Raw genomic sequence first — 20,000 nt, forward strand, 5'->3', positions numbered from 1 at the left:
GAACGACCCTTCATCAGTTGTCGGCTGTCCATCCACGCCTCATTTCGAGCAGAAGAGTAGATAGACAGACGACAACTGATGAAGGGTCGTTCTCTGTTTTTACTTGTCCAGTTTTCCATTTTTTCTCTCGTTGTTTGCGTATCTAACTCACTCATTCGTTTTCGTACTTCATGTTGTTTACACAGTTGATGACGTCCTTTACCCATATATGCATATATAATAATAATAATAATAATAATAATAATAATAATAATAATAATAATAATAATAATAATAATAATAATAATAATAACTATTATTATTATTATTATTATTATTATATATATATATATATACATACATACACATATATTATTTATACTATGATTTAATTGAACACTATGCATCTATTTCCAAATAAGTTTATATATAAATATAAAGGTATATGTACACACACACACACACACACACACATATATATATATTCTGTATACACATACACACACACACACACACACACATATATATATATATATACATACAATTATGCAAAATAAAATATATAGATATAAGCATAATTGCTAATATAGGCCACACACACACACACACATATACTCACTGATACACGCGCACGCACACACACATGCATTTAGACAGTTAGACATATACATTTAAACAGACATAGACTCGTGTATGCTATACACTCCCGCTAATATAACTACAAGGGAAATAGCTCGTATTTATTATACAGCTACAATATCAGATAAATACAGAAATACCACTTAGCTTGCTATTAGTTTCACTTTAGATTGTCGGTTGGAACTGGTTAAAGCAACTCATAGATTGTTGGTGTAGCTTTCAGAGTAAGCTAGTTGATATATTTTTAGTCTTTCTCTTCAGGAAAGCAAACCTAAACACAGAGATAGTTCATATGAAAATCAATAAGACCTAATGCAAGGTAAAAGAAAGCATTGACGACACGAAGTTGCATAAGTAGAAGACGTATAATGTTACCAATATAGTCGCCCTCGGCTGGTGGTGAACACCTTTTAATGTCACGTTCTATATCAGCTGACATCATGCTTTTATAAAAGCGAAAATAATTTAGGCTTTAAATTGACGTCTAACGATACTGAGATAAATTGTGTTCGCAATTTGTATGATGCGTAAATAATTGTTTGAAACACGATTGAGAGAGAGAGAGAGAGAGAGAGAGAGAGAGAGCAAGATAGATAGATAGATAGATAGAGAGAGAGAGAGATAATGATAGAATGAAAGAGAGTTTGGGATAAAGTGGCTGGGTTAATTTCAATGACTCTGCACGTTGACCATTACAAACAAGGGCAGTAGGTGATGTCTTTTGAATAAATTCAAGTAGTTTAAATGATTTATTTAGATGAGAGCCAGTGTAGAATTGTGAAGTAGCCAACATAGAAACGACGCACCAACTCTTTGCGCTGCTGCTGCTGCTGTTAATTCTTTCTATATTTCTATAAATCCCTTTCTCATTCTAGTTATGTGCTTATCTTCTCTTTGCTTTCCATATCATGTTATATATCCAGTGCAGTGCTAATGTCGAATAGTGAAGTATCCCCGGGCCGTATTCACGAGTGATGAGAGGCAAGAGACTGGACTGGGTACTTGAATTGCAGGTGCTGGCACAGTAATGTGCCTGCTTCAGCACTGGATCCTCAGAAGGGTACAGTTGGTAAAAAAACAAACCAAATTGGTTATCTTCGATTCGATTTTCATGCCTATCTTCACCTATGGTCATAATGGCTGGGTTATTACCGGAAGTTTACGATTGCGAATACAGGTGGCCAAAATGGGGTTCTTTTGAAGGATCTCTGGAGTAATGTTGCTAGATAGGATTCGTAGCTCTCGGAGATCAAAGAGTCTCTCCAGGTCGAATCGCTATTTCTCTGTATTGAGAAGTCACAGCCCCGGTTGCACAGACATGATTAGAAGGGTACAGTAAAATCGCAAGACGGAATCATCAAGTGGAGCCAACCTGCAGGGAACCTAGGGGTATACTAAGAATGAGATTGTTGGATATTATCCATAGTCTAAGTTTGTGACGTTTGAGAATTCAGACGAAAAGTGTAATAATGGTTACTTCTAATAGGATCCTATGGAGGAGGTACCTGAGGAGTCTACTCCACGACCCTCACAAGAATAATGGGCAAGGAAAATGGGTGAATGGATGGAATGCTAATTACCAATTCTCACACTGCTGAATAATAAAAAAAAACATTATTGTCGCCATCAAGAATGAAAATCGTTATACTGAATCCAAATAAGCTTGTTACATTTCTCTCTTTAGTCAGTTTTTATTTTTGTGTAGCATGCACTTCAAGTTTTCTGTTCTATGTAGTTACATAAATACATTGGGTTGGTGCATAATTACTGCGGCTTTTTTTCAACAAATTTCATTCAACAAAAACAATAACAATATTTAACAAAAACATCTTTAAATGACGGTCTGACCGTCTGCCAAGCAATTGGGAAGCAGTAATTGAAGTAGATGGGGAATATGTTCCGGAATAATCATTTAAAGGTGTTTTTGTTACATGTTGTTACTGTTTTTGTTGAATAACATTTGTTGAAAAAAGCCGCAATAATTATGTACCAACCCAATATTAATATGATATTAAAACGACACAACTATAGTTCAAACTGTAGTTTTATTTTATTTTATACTTTGCCCGAGAGGTGTCTCTCTAAAGAAGCCAGCAGTAGTCATAAAACACACTGGGGTTCCAGTTGGCTCAGTCACGCTTTTTCCATTGAAGAAATATCAAGGTATAAATGCTGATCATCGTTGTCGTTTGTTGCAACCTTCTCTCCTGGAATAACAGTCAAAGCGAGTGAACCTTTAATGATATAAAGTATCCCATTGCTTGGCAAGGCTTAACAAGTTCAACTATTATAATACAGTTCTATATTTAAGAGATGAGGAATTATGCACATTATTTATATTTGAAGGATATTGTCCTCATATTGTTTGTTGTTGACACAACGTTTCGGCTGATATACCCTCCAGCCTTGATCATGTGTCTTGGGGAAATTTCGAAGCATTTTGCCAGGCGTGCTAACGTTTCTGCCAGCTCGCCGCCTTGTTATGTCACAGAAATTTTACTGGGAAGAAAGATCCATATGACGAGGGTAAGTAAATCTTGATATGATGAAATTAATGCTAATCAGGAAGAGTATCATAAAATGTCTTGTCATCTGTTCAGCATGATTAATGTAAACATAATGAAATAAAGAATTGCCCTGAAGCACTGTTTGGGTTCAGCATCCAATTGGACATACAACACCCACTGCAGTGGATGCACATAGTCACAAAGCTGAAACGTATGTAGGGAAAACACCTGATATAAACTGCATCTTGTGTTTATCATACTTTTTTATTAAAACAAAACTCATTACAATATTTAAGGTGCTTGTATAAATCTACGCAGCTACTTTTGGTTACTCATCTGAAAGTTTTGGCCTAAGAAGGCCAAAGGTGAACGGTGATGAGTATTCCAACAGGCAGATAAGCCGATGATACTCCTCTCCTCTTCAATCATGGGTGACCTTTAGCTTTTGAGCGCTAAATTCTTCTACTCATGATATCTGATACAGATATAGGTAGATTTATGTATAAGTGCCATATTTTACAAGTTTATGGTGTAAACACAGAAAATTAATTGTCTTAATGAGGTTGTAATCACTGTTGGTGCATGATTAAAATTACATCTGTCGTGAGGAGAAAGAATCATTAGCTTAATGATCAAATGTGGCCAAGCAGAGTGTGACCCTGGGTAGTTTTCACTTGCCGTTAATTAATATAGCTCAACTTCCGTTTTCCATTAAGTCGTTTAGTCAGGGATGAAAGCAGCTTCTCTGTTGAGTGTAGAATCTAAAACCTTATCGCATTGAAATCTTAGTTGCTACTAGGCAATTGAAGTTTTGACTAAGATCAATGTCCATTCATTATCAATAATGACAGATTCTCGGCGTTTGTGAAGACAGCTATTCTGAATCAATTGCAATTCTCATTAAATTACAGAAGCTTTTAACTAGAAAATTATAAATCAAATTATCATAGGACCTTATGTAACTGTGAATATATTATCTGGTCATAGTTATAACATTGTTCGTTACATAATAAAACCACGACAGAAATAGCAAACTCATATAAGTTGTTACTGGTATGTTGGTCAGAGGTTGGAAACCTCGAAATAGGACCCAAATATATACAAGCTATACTTTAACATAGTTCATAGATCGTTATTGTTAATCCCACTTGGACGGACTTCACATTTGTATGAATTTTAAGTATGTTTGTGTGTAGTTCTGTTTTCTTTTCCTTTTCCTTTATATGTGATACGATTATTGTAGAGAGAAGTGTTGTATATAATATGCTCGTTGTTATCTTATCTGCACTGTCATATGTCACAGAGCTCCGTCTCCCAGTTTTTTCAACCCGCACGGTTCCTCGGACTGTGCTCTTCACCGGGAGTCCGAGGCGACCGATACGCTTACTGTGATTAAAATTAGAGTGCTTAGAGCGAATCCCGCCGTTTTGCATACGTGTGATGTTGTATGGGTTAAGATTTTGTTAAGTATTATTTCTCATCCTACAGATTTGGGAGGTACTAACGTGATTAATGACTAATCTTTAATTTTGTGTTACATCTGATTTCGGACCTTGTGCCTAGAGTAGAAAAGAATATTCTAAACATTTTAAAGGCGGCGAGCTGGCTGAAGCGTTAGCACGCAGGGCGAAATGCTTAGCGGTATTTCATCTGCCCTTACGTTCTGAGTTCAAATTCCGCCGAGGTCGACTTTTCCTTTCATCCTTTCGGAGTCGATTAAATAAGTACCAGTTATGCACTGGGGTCGACATAATCGACTTAACCTCTTTTTCTGTGTTTGTTTGTTTGTCCCCTCTATGTTTAGCCCCATGTGGGTAATAAAGAAATATGTATATATATATATATAGTTTTAAGGAAAAGAACCAAGGTTCATGAACTCATCGATGAAAATCCACTGTCACATATAGAAAAATTAATAAGTAAAAGCACAATAAATATATATATATATATTTTAGACTGTGAAACTTAATTTAATTTTAATTTTTAATAAATTGAATTTAATTGAGATTTTACCTGTAAATTTGGATTTTTATCCCTATTATCATTATTATTATTATCATTATTATTATTATTATTATTATTATTATTATTATTATTATTATTATTATTATTATTATTATTATTATTATTATTATTATTATTATTATTATTATTATAATATATATATCTACCATGAAAGTTATAAATGTTATGTAGCTATTGTACGCGATTCATAGTTCCATCTTCTCTATATGTTGTTTATCGTTTTGTCGGTTGCATTTATTCTTATTTAGTGCTGGTAATAAGAAGGGGGAGACTAGATTCGGGAACTGTAAGTGTTCATTGCTGAATCGGGTTTCTGTGTGGTTAATGTAGAGCTGTGGAGGCGCAATGGCCCAGTGGTTAGGGCAGCGGACTCGCGGTCATAGGATCGCGGTTTCGATTCCCAGACCGGGCGTTGTGAGTGTTTATTGAGCGAAAACACCTAAAAATCCACGAGGCTCCGGCAGGGGATGGTGGCGAACCCTGCTGTACTCTTCCACCACAACTTTCTCTCACTCTTTCTTCCTGTTTCTGTCATGCCTGTAATTCAAAGGGTCAGCCTTGTCACACTGTGTCACGCTGAATATCCCCGAGAACTATGTTAAGGGTACACGTGTCTGTGGTGTCTGTGGAGTGCTCAGCCACTTGCACGTTAATTTCACGAGCAGGCTGTTCCGTTGATCGGATCAACTGGAACCCTCCTCGTCGTAAGCGACGGACTGCCAACAAACAAATGTAGAGCTGGTGCAGCTTGCAGAGTAAGTAACCGCGATGTCAGTTCTGCATGAGGTGGACAGGAGAATGAATTGTTGTAGTAAATTGTCAGAGGGTCTCCACTCGCCCATTCGATATGTTAGAGAGAACAACCAAACTTAATTTAAACCACACTCCATAGTCTTAAAAAAGAAAACTCATGTTAGATAATGTAGTCCTAGATTCAAAATGTCTGAAAGAAATAACGAAATATTCAAGGGTGAATTATTGGTTGCAAAAAAATAATCTGAGAAGTATTTTGTCGAGTGCTTTTCACAAGTCTAACCACCGCATTGTTGCCGCATCATTGCTTCGATATAGCTACTGAGTATCGGAGAGATGAAATAGATTGATTATATGATTATATAAATTGATTATATATAAATTGATTGATTATGTGGCGATATAAATCTCATACATATTTCAACATGTTTATAAAAGAGATAATGTGAGAGAGACAGAGAAAGAACAGGAGCTGAAACGGAAATATTGAGAGAAAGAAAGAAGGCGATAAAAAGAGGCCGCAAGATAGATATAGTCAGATTCATAGGTAGGTGGACACGAACACACACGCATATATATATATATATATATATATATATATATATATATATATATATACACGCACACATAAACATACACACACACATATATATGGTGATTGCTATTTTTATAGAAGAAGGTCGTGTTTTCAATTTGTAAATGGTGTCATGAGATCTTGTTTGACTAAGAAGTCTGAACCTGGCCAAACAAACCTTACTGAAGACGTTACAAGCATTCATAGACAGAAAAGTATCTGGGATTGAAGTCAAGCCGTCTTTACGGAGTATTCGTTTTAGGCGGCAACATTCGGGTCTTCGTGTTTCAAATGCTTTCCACACTAAGAATCTTAAAAAAGCAAATAGCAGTTCCAGACGCCTTTTGGTCCCAGATACCTTTGGTCCCAGTCACCTGTGGTCTTCAGAGAGCCAAGAAATTCAGTACTGAGACGCGCCTCATATGAATTCAGATGCGTTGGGCTGGGTACCTTAGAAGGATGGAGGATAGGAGCTTACCTAAACAGTTGTTTTATGGAGAGTTGCTACGTGGTAAGCTTCCGAGACATAAGCATAAGGAATGTGTCGAGGATGTTGTCAAAAGTAACCTTATATATAGGAACAGCTAGGATTTTACCTTACCTACCTATATCAAAAATATATCTCCTTGTTTCTCTCCTTGTTTCTTTCTGTGTTCCTTTCTGTTGAAGAGCGTAGGCTCGAAACGTTAAGACTTTCTCTGTTTCTGAGCGTTATACTAATACATCCATTTGCTGTTTACAACACCTGTCTTCGTCTGTTGTTTTTTTCGTAAATTCTCCCATATATATATATATATATAAGTACTGGGATAGGTATGTTCTATATATTCGATGAATTTGGTGTTTATACCTGACAACGCGAAACAACGCAGAAGCTCATGCCTCCTACGATCCAGTAGGTACCAATTGAGCATTGGGGTCAATGTAATCGATTAGCCCCCTCCCACCAAAATTTCAGGCCTTGTACCTATAATGGAAAGGGTTATTATTATTATTATTATTATTATTATTATTATTATTATTATTATTATTATTATTATTATCATCATTATTCTGAAAGATTCTCGGATAGTTCTTTATTACCGGTTATTCTTTACTTGAATGCAGGCAATAAAAGATCACCAAAGGTTTCAAGTAGTACCTTCTCCTGTGACTCAAAGAGACAATACTTTCCTTAGAATGCGGTGCTGTACGCAACAAGGCTGTCTTCTGGATCACTTCGAGCCTGACAGCAGCTCCAATATTCTTAATACGTTTTTCAAAGCCCTTGTAAACTGTTCCTAATGCTCCAGTTACCACCGGTGTCACCATTACTTTCCTCATGCCCCATAACTTTCCACTCTCGTCCAGTAGTGGCTGGTATTTCTCAATCTTTTTTGTTTCCTTACATTTCACCCTCGAATCGCCTGGTATTGCAACATCTATTATCTTTGCTTCTTTTTCATCTTTATGGATGATCACGATATCTGGTCATCTCGCCTCTATGACTTTTATTATTATTATTTTTATTATTATTATTATTATTATTATTATTATTATTATTATTATTATTATTATTATTATTATTATTATTATTATTTTTATTATTATTATTATTATTAATATTATTATTATTATTATTATTATTATTATTATTATTATTATTATTATTATTATTATTTTTATTATTATTATTATTATTAATATTATTATTATTTATTGATATGAAAGTTGGATTACAAAAACATGACAGCCATGAAACAAAAGTTTGTAGAAAAAAATATTTCGAAGTATCTTTTAAGACTTGAAAGAATATTTTAGCATGCAGAAAATATTTCGAACACCCAAAGATTCGAATGATAAAGTAACGAATTTTAAAATTTTGCTTCTTTTCCCTACAATATTTTAAATTAAAATTATTCTAAAAGTCACGTAAGAAGTGAAAAGAAAATGGATTTGGGCTACAAATTACATTAGCAACAAATTATATTTGGAACCAATCATATTTGAAGCTGATCAACAATAAAAAGAATGATTTTCAAACCAAAAAAAAAAAAAATAAAATAAACGAATAATAACGGATCAAGAAGAAACGCACAACGAACCGTTCTCGAAATCATGAAGCTCTTTTGTTAAATATTTGAATAGTTTTTTTTTTCTTTATATAATTCACATATTTTCAAACCACCATCGTTACAATTTGAATTAATAGTTACATCTCTAACCAGCAGTTGATAGTTTGTTGAACTAATTCATGTTTAAGAAGAAAAAAATGAATTGAGACGTTCCTTCTTGCATAACATACAGACGAACAAATGCAACGCATACAACAAATTATATGTTTCATACGCATTTCACTTCTTATATCTTAAGCCGTGGTTTTGTGGTTGCTTACATTTCTAAATTTTTTATATCGTCATGCACGTATAGATTACTGTGATTAAAGCAACATAATTAAAAATTAAGGATATATATATATATATATATATATATATATATATATATATATATATATATATATATATATATATATATATAGGAAACATTGTATGCAACGGCCTTTTCCATCCCTCGTTTTTCCAATGTCCTGAAGAAGGGGACATAACTCCGAAATATTGAGATATAAGGTAAAACTACAACTATGTTTTGTTTTTCTTTTTGTAGTACCCAATACCACTTGTATAAGGCATTGTTCCGTCCTTATACAACAAATCTCTCTCTCTCTCTCTCTCTCTCTCTCTCTCTCTCTCCCTCTCTCTCTCACACACACACACATATATATACATCACATAAATACATACAAACACAATAAAAATAGCATGAGTAAAGTGGAAATATTGAAACATCTCAACTCTATCCATATTCTTAAATTTTATATCACATTATATGTTGTTGTTGTTGGCACTCCGTCGCTTACGACGTCGAGGGTTCTAGTTGATCCGATCAACGGAACAGCCTGCTCGTGAAATTAACGTGCAAGTGGCTGAGCACTCCACAGACACGTGTACCCTTAACATAGTTCTCGGAGATATTCAGCGTGACACAGTGTGACAAGGCTGACCCTTTGAATTACAGGCACAACAGAAACAGGAAGTAAGAGTGAGAGAAAGTTGTGGTGAAAGAGTACAGCAGGGTTCGCCACCATCCCCTGTTGGAGCCTCGTGGAGCTTTAGGTGTTTTCGCTCAATAAACACTCACAACGCCCAGTCTGGGAATCGAGTCCGCTACCCTAACCACTGGGCCATTGCACCTCCACTATATATATATATATATATACATACATATATATATATATATATATATATATACACACACACACATACATATAAATATACATACACACACATACAAACACACACACACGTACACGCACATACACACACACACACACACACACACACACATACACACTCATATATATGTACACACATATATAACAGGATTATAAGTGCATATAAAGGAGGATTATTTTTTAGGGTCAGGAAACTATTTAACCCTTGTCAGTAAGTAACCCTATACCGTGTAATAAAATCCACGTTGGAATACTGCTGTCATGTAGGGAACGAAACTGCTGCTACACCGTAAATCACATTCAAAGCAATACAATTCTAGCAATTATCAAAGATTCAATCTCTCAACAGGCTTCAATTACTAAACGCAGACGTACTGTTTTTCATCTCTAACTATTCTATCGCTACTACAATGGCCTCTATTACTCTAAACCTAGTTATCTCTATTAGTTCTTCAAGATATAGTCTTTAAATATAATTTTAGATATTATTAAAGAAAAGCTGCCATATACATTTATTCTCCAGAGTAGTTCTATCTCCGATATTATCAAATAAAACGAAAAGCAGTTCTCTTCCTTTACCTCTTTCTCACATCATTTTTCTTCCCCAACGCCATTATCTTCACGATCTTCATTATCTTTATATACCGCCTCCTCCGTCTTTTTGGTACTTTAATTACTTGTTTTGGTTTCGGTGGAAGCTGTGGTAGACGTGAACACCTTATCGATCTTACTATATAGAGTTCACTCTTAGTATACCAAAGTGATTTCAAGGTTTCTGTACATATTCAAATATTTTCGTTGTATCTATTTTTCATCTCGGCCATTGTTGTTATCAATGTTGCTGTTACACTTATAGACATTATTATTACTATATACAACGGTGGCGATCTGGCGACAACGTTAGCGGACCGCTTAGTAGTATTTCGTCTGTTTTTACGTTTTGAGTTCAAACTCCACCGAGGTCGGCTTTTCCTTTTATACTTTCGGGGTCGATAAATTAAATAACAGTTGAGTACTGGGGTCGATCTAATCGATTGGCCTGCTCCCCCAAAATTTCGGGCCTTGTGCCTAAAGTAGAAAAGAATTATTGTTATATATGTTCGTGCTAATATTGGGCTTGCTATATAACAACAACAACAACAATGATAATGGTTTCAGATTTGGGGTCAAGGCCAGCAGTTTTAAGGAAGAGAGTAAATCGATTACATCGATTCTAGTGTTCAACTGTTACTTATTTTATCGAACTCGAAAGATTGAAAAGTAAACTTGACCTCGGTGGAATTTGAACTCAATACGTAAAGACAAACGAAATGCCGCCAAGCCTTTTGCCCGGCGTGCTAACAATTCTTATTTCTTTATTGCCAACAAGGGGGTAAACATAGAGGGGACAAACAAGGACAGACAAAGGGATTAAGTCGATTACATCGACCCTAGTGCGTAACTGGTACTTAATTTATCGACCTTCGAAAGGATGAAAAGCAAAGTCGACCTCGGCGGAATTTAAACTCAGAACGTAACGGCAGGCGAAATAACGATTCTGCCAGCTCGCCTCCTTAGCAATGATAATAATAACTAGTAGGACCCGTGAATATTTCACGGAATTAATGGTCAACCTTTTGGGTTATTTCTGAAAACTTTATCCCCAAAAATCCTGAAAGTGTAGCCTGTGTTGTGTCTGTATGGAAAGATAGTCGCTTGTCTGCTACTCATTGAAAAGAGAAAGAAATTGGAATACGATGATTACTTAATACACTTTATATATACACTTTATATACTTTATACTCAATTTTATAGACTTAATACACAGCACTCATAAAATAAATATTCCCTCTTATTTTCCCATATTCCCCATAAACAGGGGAAAAAATATATCGCTGTATATATGATACAACCTTTAGTTAAATTGCATATATCTTCCACGTAAATAAGCGTGAATATTTCACGGAATTGCACTTACGTGCATGCCTTTAGTGATAGGTGATATAAAAAATAACTTAGTTCAATTAAAAGAAATGCCCTTTTCACTATCCAGTCACCGCCACAACCTGCACCACCAACTCCAATTCCATCTCCAACACCAGCACCAGCATCACCATCACTATCACCATCATCATCTCTCTCTCCCCCTCTTTCTCTCCCTCCTATCTCTCTTCCTTTCTTTGCCTTTCTTTAATCTCATCATCTCTGCCTTTCTTCAACCTCACCATCAAGACATCACCCTTTGGCTACAATTATCTTTAAAACTCCCCTCTATATCACTACCTTCAACTAACTTTTTAAAACACGTAATAAATATTACGTCCCCCTACCTCACATCATTGATGCTTCTCTTTCCGTCTTTATTTTTCTCCGTCTTTTTGTCTCTCTCTTTCTTTCTTTCTCTTTCTGTCTCACTCTTCGCTTTATTCTCCTCTTTTTCTCTCTCCTTTTTCTTTCTTCCTCTTGTTCTCTATTTCCCTTCAACTTATCACGTGAAAGCGTTACAATTACGTTCCCTCTACCTCATGCCATGGACGCTTCTCTCTCCGTCTTTTCTCTCTCTCTTTTCTTTCTCTCTCTTTTTCTCTAATCACGTGAAAGCGTTATGGACGGGCTAAGTAACAGAATGACAAGCAGAATTATTATAAGATTCTTTCTACTACGGCACAAGCCTAAAATCTTTGGGGAGGAAACTAGTCGGTCACATTGGCCCAAATGTTCAACTGATAATTATTTCATTGACCCAGAAAAGGATGAAGGCAAGGTCAGCCTAGGTGGAATTTGAACTCAGAATGTAAAGACGGATGAAATATCAGGAGCTAAAGTGGGAAATCAGAAAACTAAGGAGAATCAGGCTCGTAGACGTGGAACCGATTGTGGCTGGTGCACTGGGAACGGTTAGTTGGAATCATGGTTTAAGAAGCTAAGAATTCCCATCGGAACCGGGCTGTTACAGTAAATAGATTTGTTAGGAACAACAAGAATTCTAAAGAAGGTGTTAAAAAGTTGAGGAAGCAATGACCTTTAACCATTTGACATCTGTCAGGGCAAAAAATAATAATCTCGGTAGAATTTAAACTAAGAATGTGCTCGTGTGTGTGTTTACACACACACACACACACACACACACACACACACACACACACACACACACACACACACACACACACACACACACACACACTTGTATATAGTGTGTTGTGAATTTGTGAAAAGAAATCCCATAAAACAACAATTTTGATAAAAATGGAGAAGAGAAGGTGTTAAGATATATAAGAATTTTAATTCATGCAAACGATCGTTTCAAAAATCATGCAAATTCATGTTTGAATAGAATTAATTAATTAAATCAATCAGATTAAATTAAATTAATTATATATCACAGTGCAAGAAGTATAAACAAAGTTTTTTACAAAGGAGGTGAGAAAAGAAAAAGTGGAATAGAATCTAGGAGATTCATATTTATCCTTATGAAAAAGAAAGATATGTGTGAATCCAGTTAGATATTAACTAAAACTAAAGTCTATAACGGTTATTTGAAAATATGTGAGAGGATTTAGAGACTTTCCTCTATAGATGAGTAAGGAGATTGAAAATTCTAACTCCAAATAAGACGTGTAGGGAAAAGATTTTGCCTACACGACTTTTCTCTGCACGGCTTATTTGGAATTTAAACATCCAGTCATCAGAGTTTATGTTTATGTTTATGTTTATGTTTATGTTTATTTTTATGTTTATTTTTATGTTTATGTTTATGTTTTTATTATACCTGAGGTACCTACTATAATAGGAATTGTCTTCTGTTTTTAGATTCCACATTCAAGTTACCTCTATTTCCAGGTCTTTGTATTTTGAAAGTTTCTTCATTTCTTTTAGGGAAACGTTGTCATCTGCTGGTATTGATACATCAATTAGAAAGCATTTTTTTCCTTCATGATCTTTGACAACTATATCTGGTCTATTGGCCTTATTATTATTATTATTATTATTATTATTATTATTATTATTATTATTATTATTATTATTATTATTATTATTATTATTATTATTATTTTTATTTTTATTTTTATTATTATTATTATTATTTTTATTATTATTATTATTATTATTATTATTATTATTATTATTATTATTATTATTATTATTATTATTATTATTATTATTATTATTGTCGTTGGTGTTGTTATGGGTGTAGCTGTTATTCTTATTTAAATAATAATAATTGTTGTTGTTGGTGCTGTTATTAATGTTTTGTTATTATTATTTACTATACACACACATAAGACACCAAAGACATTAATAATTGTCATTCTTTCGTTGCTTTGATATGTATATGTAAAAGTAATTTTATTAGACAGTGTCTACTTTAACGTCTACTTCCTGTTGATGTGAGAACATTTTCCAATTAGTCCGTTAAAAGACGTGACTAAATAGAAATATCAATGATCGCATGAACGTTCGTTTCTAATAACTATATGAGAAGCTCTGATAAGAATAATTTTACAGAAGAGAAAATTCTGCTTTGAAGAGAATTGTATAAGCTTCGACTATCAAGGGATATTGTTCAGAATAACAATTAGCCAAACTAATTCAAAATAAGCGGATTGTTTGAACTATAACTGGACGTGTGTAACACTGGGATCACGAGCAAAGTCAGCACTTGAAAATATTTGTTTTTAAAAGTTGAAATAAGTTTGTAACAAGCTAAAGTAACTTTGATATAATTATTATTAAATATGTTTCAAGTTAAGTGTTTCTTGAAGTTGTAGTTTTTACAAGAGGAGATCAATGTTACCTCTTTGGGGGACTAATTTAATTGCTTATTCTGGAAGATCGAACGACAGAAGAGATATTCTATCGTTAGCTCGTACGAAGTAAAGGTTTCATGGACGTGTTCCGGTATTTGTATATTTTCGTTTCAAATTCGATGTTGCTATCTTTTGATATAATTGTGTATAAATATTACAGTAGCTGTTTTTTAGGATATGAGAAACTCTGGCGCTGCTGTTTTGTCGCTCACCGCATATACAATAGCGTAGTTGATTCGACGTTGACTTATATGACGGCTTTCAGTACTCCTTGTCAGTTAACTTATTCTCAACTACAGCTTTAATCTTTTATGCTCTCCAACGCCAGTGACTGTTCACCAACACATCAAGCTGTTCTTGAAAGAGGGAGACATAAAAGTCGTTAAATTTAGCCCGAACTCTCTGTATATATTTCGTATTACTCCACAAGGTTCCTGTGAACTTCAACTCACTACTACTACTACTACTACTACTACTACTACTACTACTACTACTACTACTACCACCACCACCACCACCACCACCACCACCGCCACTACTACTACTACTACTACTACTACTACTACTACCACCCCCATCGCAGCAGGATAATATGAACGAGTACTGGATAAAGATAAATCTGCCTTCCACTTACAACCCAGGGTTTAACTGAAACCACTTTCACCTCATCTCATCAACCTCATCAACACGATTTCAAGTTATCGAAAGGTAATGTGAAATCGCAACACCTGGATAAATCAATAACAGCTTTACCTTGTTTCTAATCAATATATTGATATATAAGAATAACAACTTGTCCTCGTTTAGCACGGTTGCACAATTTACTGTCGGCCTGGATTTCGACCTTAAAATTGCAGGCATGGCCGTGTAGTTAGAATGCTCGCTTAGCAACCACGTAGTTTTTGGGTTCAGTCTCAATGTACGGTACCTTGGAAATGTGACTTCTACAACAGCCCCGATTAATGCCTTGTGGTTGAATTTGGCAGACAGAAACTCTGCGGAAGTCCATCGTATACATATATACTTTAGGTTCATACCTGTAATTATTGGGATATATAACACACTGCCTAAATACCAGTCCGTGTTTGTCCCTCACCATCGCTTGACGACCGATACTGGTGTGTTTTCGTCTCCGTAACATAGCGGTTCGGCAAAAGTTACCAATAGAGTAAGTACTTAGCTCACAAAAGAATAAATCCTGAAGTCAATTTGTTCGACTAAAGTCGGTGCTCCAGCATAGCCACAGTCAAATGACTGAAACAAATAAAATCTTTTCTACTCTAGGAAAAAGGCCCGAAATTTTTTGGGAGGGGCCCAGTCGATTAGATCGACCCCAGTACGGAACTGGTGCTTAATTTATCGACCCGGAAAGGATGAAAGGCAAAGTCGACCTCGGCAGAATTTGAACTCAGAACATAAAGACAGACGAAATACCGCTAAGGATTTCACCCGGCGTGCTAACGATTCTACCAGCTCACCGCCATAATAAAAGAATAAAAGAATACACACATACCATGTGTGTGTGTGTGCGTGCGCGTGCGCACGTGTGTGTTAGTGTTTGTCTCCCGACACCGATTTACATCTGATGTTGGTTTGCTTACGTCCCTATTTCATCATTCGGCAAAAGGAAACAATAGAATAAATATCAGACTTTTAACAAAATATTAAGTCCCGGGGTCGAATTGACTAAAACCCTTCAAGGTGGTGCTCCCGTGTAGTAGGAACAAGCGAGAGATACATACAAGAATGGAAATGTGTGATTCTGTGATTATTCTGCTTAGATATTTGGTGTGTCTTTAAAATACTTTTGCTCTGATTTATTCTTCTGTTTTGTCTTCTGTTTTATGGTTTTGTTTGTACAGCTTCAAAACCGACAACTAACGACTCTGTTGTGATGATAAAATCAGATTTTCTTCGTCTTCTTCATATAAACTATGAAGATGGTAAGTAAATATGTCTATGTTTATTTCATTTTCACATTCATTTATTATTCACCTCTCTTATATGACTTCTGTACACAGATATCAATTGCGTTTTATGATGAAAGTATGAAATTTTAAAATTATCCGAGATATAGTTCTAGCTGAAAAAAGTTTCTTGTAAATGAAAAAAAAAAATGGAAGAAGAAGAGAAGAAAAGAAAAAAAAATGAGACATTATGTGGCATCTCAACAGGCAAAAGACAAGGTCACTGAACATAGTAAATCTGATATTGTTGATAAATAGATCAACTGACTGGCGTTCCGAGCGTTATTCAAAGAAATATTGTGAAAACCTAACGGAATGATAATACTTTAACCCTTTCGTGCTAATATATCTGAATTATACTGTAAAATAACGAATAAATTACTAATAAATTACTAATAAATTACTAATAAATTACTAATATACCTTCGTTATTATGAAGCTGGTGATTTGAACATGAACTAAAATGAAATTCTGATGGAAGGTTTTAATTTAGGCCTGTTTATCTTTTTGAAAGGGGCGAGTATGCTTTAGCTGAAGTGATTGCGTTTGACTATAGCATTGGAAGACGCAAAGGTGTGCCGCATCATATTTTTTGTTCACGGCTGAAATAACGATGCTTCTGTTATTTAGCTCGTTGTAAACAGAAAACCATGTGGCCATCCGCTTTTACCTTTTTTCGTGATATAGTAAAACGAAATCGCGCTGGTCAAATCCTAATCGCGGGTTTAACGGATTAAAAAGTAGGCCTGAGTTGGGTTGATATCAAAAGTTTTAAGACTGTATTGTTGTTGTTGGCACTCCGTCGCTTACGACGTCGAGGGTTCCAGTTGATCCGATCAACGGAACAGCCTGCTCGTGAAATTAACATGTAAGTGGCTGAGCACTCCACAGACACGTGTACCCTTAACGTAGTTCTCGGGGTTATTCAGCGTGACACAGTGTGACAAGGCTGACCCTTTGAAATACAGATACAACAGAAACAGGAAGTATGAGTGAGAGAAAGTTGTGGTGAAAGAGTACAGCAGGGTTCGCCACCATCCCCTGCCGGAGCCTCGTGGAGCTTTAGGTGTTTTCGCTCAATAAACACTCACAACGCCCGGTCTGGGAATCGAAACCGCGATCCTATGTCCGCGATTCCACTGCCCTAATCACTAGGCCATTGCGCCTCCACTTAAGTCTGTATATTTACCCTTCTAAACACTTTCGAAGGCGGTGAGCTCTTAGGACCGTTAGCACGTCGGACAAAACGCTTAGCTGCATTTTTTCCGCTTCTTCTGAGACAAATCCCGCCGAGGTCACTTTGCTTTCATCATTTCAGAGTCGATAAAAAAAGTACCAGTTAAGTACTTGTGTCGATGCAATCGACATGTCCTGTCGCTTCGAAACTGCCGGCTTGGGGCCTTGCAACGGACAGGCGTTCCATTCAGGAGTGACGTTGTAATCTCAGTCATGGAAACAGGGTAACTTGCCTTATGAGTCCTAGGGCTAAATAAAGAATATTTTTCTCCATTCCAACTTCTAATTAGCTCCTTTTACAACTACGGAAAACATGACAACTAATTAGGCTGAAACTACGAGGGACGCTTGAATACATTAATGTTTTTCATTAAGAAAGTCTATCTCAGTTTCCAGCTCATTATTTCTGAGAACAAACGTACTTTATACGGTTGACGTCACTGAATCGAAATAACTGCCGTCATAATCGTAATGCAACCCTTTATTATCCATATCTCGTTGGCAAATGTGAACGATAAAAATCCAGCAAGGAAAAGTCAAGATGTAAATAAAACAAAACCCTACGGTTACGGTCAACCGAGAAACGGGAACACGAAAAAAAAAAAAAAAAATTGTAACTTGAGCAGTTTAAGCTTCAAAATAATAAAGCAACTTCACATTTTGTATTCGGGCTTATTTTCACCTTGTTTATAAACATAAACGTCTAATTTTAAATCCGTCTGGAAAGCAATCTCTATATCTTACTTAATGTGGATATACTACCAGAAAGTCACAATTCTGCGTATTTGTTTTGAGAAGACGTCTCGTGCAGACACGTAGTGCTAAAAAGCACAGAATCATTAATAATAGACGTAAGATGTCTGGTAGCAGCGGTGGAGCAGCAAGATCACGTAATTTCTGAGTATTTGCGCGTCATCGGAAGCAAACATACATTATCACCGCATACTTAAGCAATTTCTCCCTCTAATAAAAGAACACCAATTAGTCAGTTTGTTGTGTCACAAATAACTAGCGAGCTGGAAAAAAATTCGTTATTAGCCACGAAAACAATAATAATACCGAAGTGGATATATTAGGTTGTTTCACATGAAATGTCGCATTTTTAATTACTTGTTATTTAAGTAATTTAAAAACACAATTATGTATACCTTGCATTTAATCTTGACTCTTTTTCTTTCCCAACAATATTGGAATACAAAATTCGTACCCACAGACATTATGAACATGATTACAACCAAACTATGTTGAGTGACTTTCTCGTATGAGTGGTTTGTATTGTACGTACCGAATATCCATGTACTATTTTCTCGGCGAACTGGTCAATTTTTTTCATTTTGTTCTTTTGAGGAATAGATTTTACCAATGTTCCTTGGGGGAGAGGTCTGTATAAGACCTTATTTCGTGCCTCTTCTAAAGTTCATTAGCTATCCTAATTATGTTGCTGATTTCGTGGTCGCAGAGTATGTATGTATGTATGTATGTATGTATGTATGTATGTATCTGTCTGTTTAGCTATCTATCACTCCGTCTGTCTGGCTGTCTGTCTGAGTGCGTGTATGTCTATGTATTTATGCATGTATGTATTATGTACCAAATAATTTCTGAAGAAGCGTTTATACATCTATACACTTGCGTGAAACTGAGTAGCATTGAAGAAACTCGTTGATCGATTCCTTATATACATGTACCTCCGACTCTGTCTCTATCTATTTATACATACATACACACACAGGTATATGTATATGTATATGTATATGTATATGTATATGTATATATATATATATATATATATATATATATATATATATATATATATATATATATGTATATGTATATGTATATGTATATGTATATGTATATATATATATATATATATATATATATATTTATATATGTCACACACACGCTGATCGAGTATCGGTAGGAGACATTCAAGCAACACACGAGACACGTCTCCAATGAACCAGTTATCAATATATTTAGTTGTCTTCCAGCAATGTCACCCATTTCTTCATTGTTTTGTTTCAATATTGTGATATGTTGTCCTAAATGCAACATCACTTGATAAACAGTATATTGTTTCTGGTGTAATATTGAAAAAAAAAAGAAAAACGTTCAGTTATTACTTTCCTGAAGTCACACTGGTAAAAATATAATTCTCTCTGCGTTATTTCACCAAACAATAATCCATCATTTTGATTTAATCTAACATTATTAAACCTGACATCTCGCAGAGTTCCATAAAAGCCCATATTATGAAAG

At 35.2% G+C, this 20,000-nt stretch overlaps 1 long non-coding RNA gene across 1 annotated transcript; it reads right to left on the reverse strand.

The window, feature by feature from the left end:
* Positions 1-2,657: 2,657 nt before the first annotated feature.
* On the reverse strand, positions 2,658-19,469 carry LOC149134936 (uncharacterized). Its single transcript, XR_016242157.1, has 3 exons — positions 19,024-19,469; positions 7,083-7,444; positions 2,658-2,825 (listed from the first exon to the last, which is right to left on the reverse strand). It is a non-coding gene; the product is annotated as an uncharacterized LOC149134936 (long non-coding RNA).
* Between the last annotated feature and the right edge of the window lie 531 nt (positions 19,470-20,000).

Source organism: Octopus bimaculoides, chromosome 6 (assembly GCF_046866305.1).
Source record: "Octopus bimaculoides isolate indiv1 chromosome 6, ASM4686630v1, whole genome shotgun sequence".
In the NCBI taxonomy this organism is placed as follows: domain Eukaryota; kingdom Metazoa; phylum Mollusca; class Cephalopoda; order Octopoda; family Octopodidae; genus Octopus; species Octopus bimaculoides.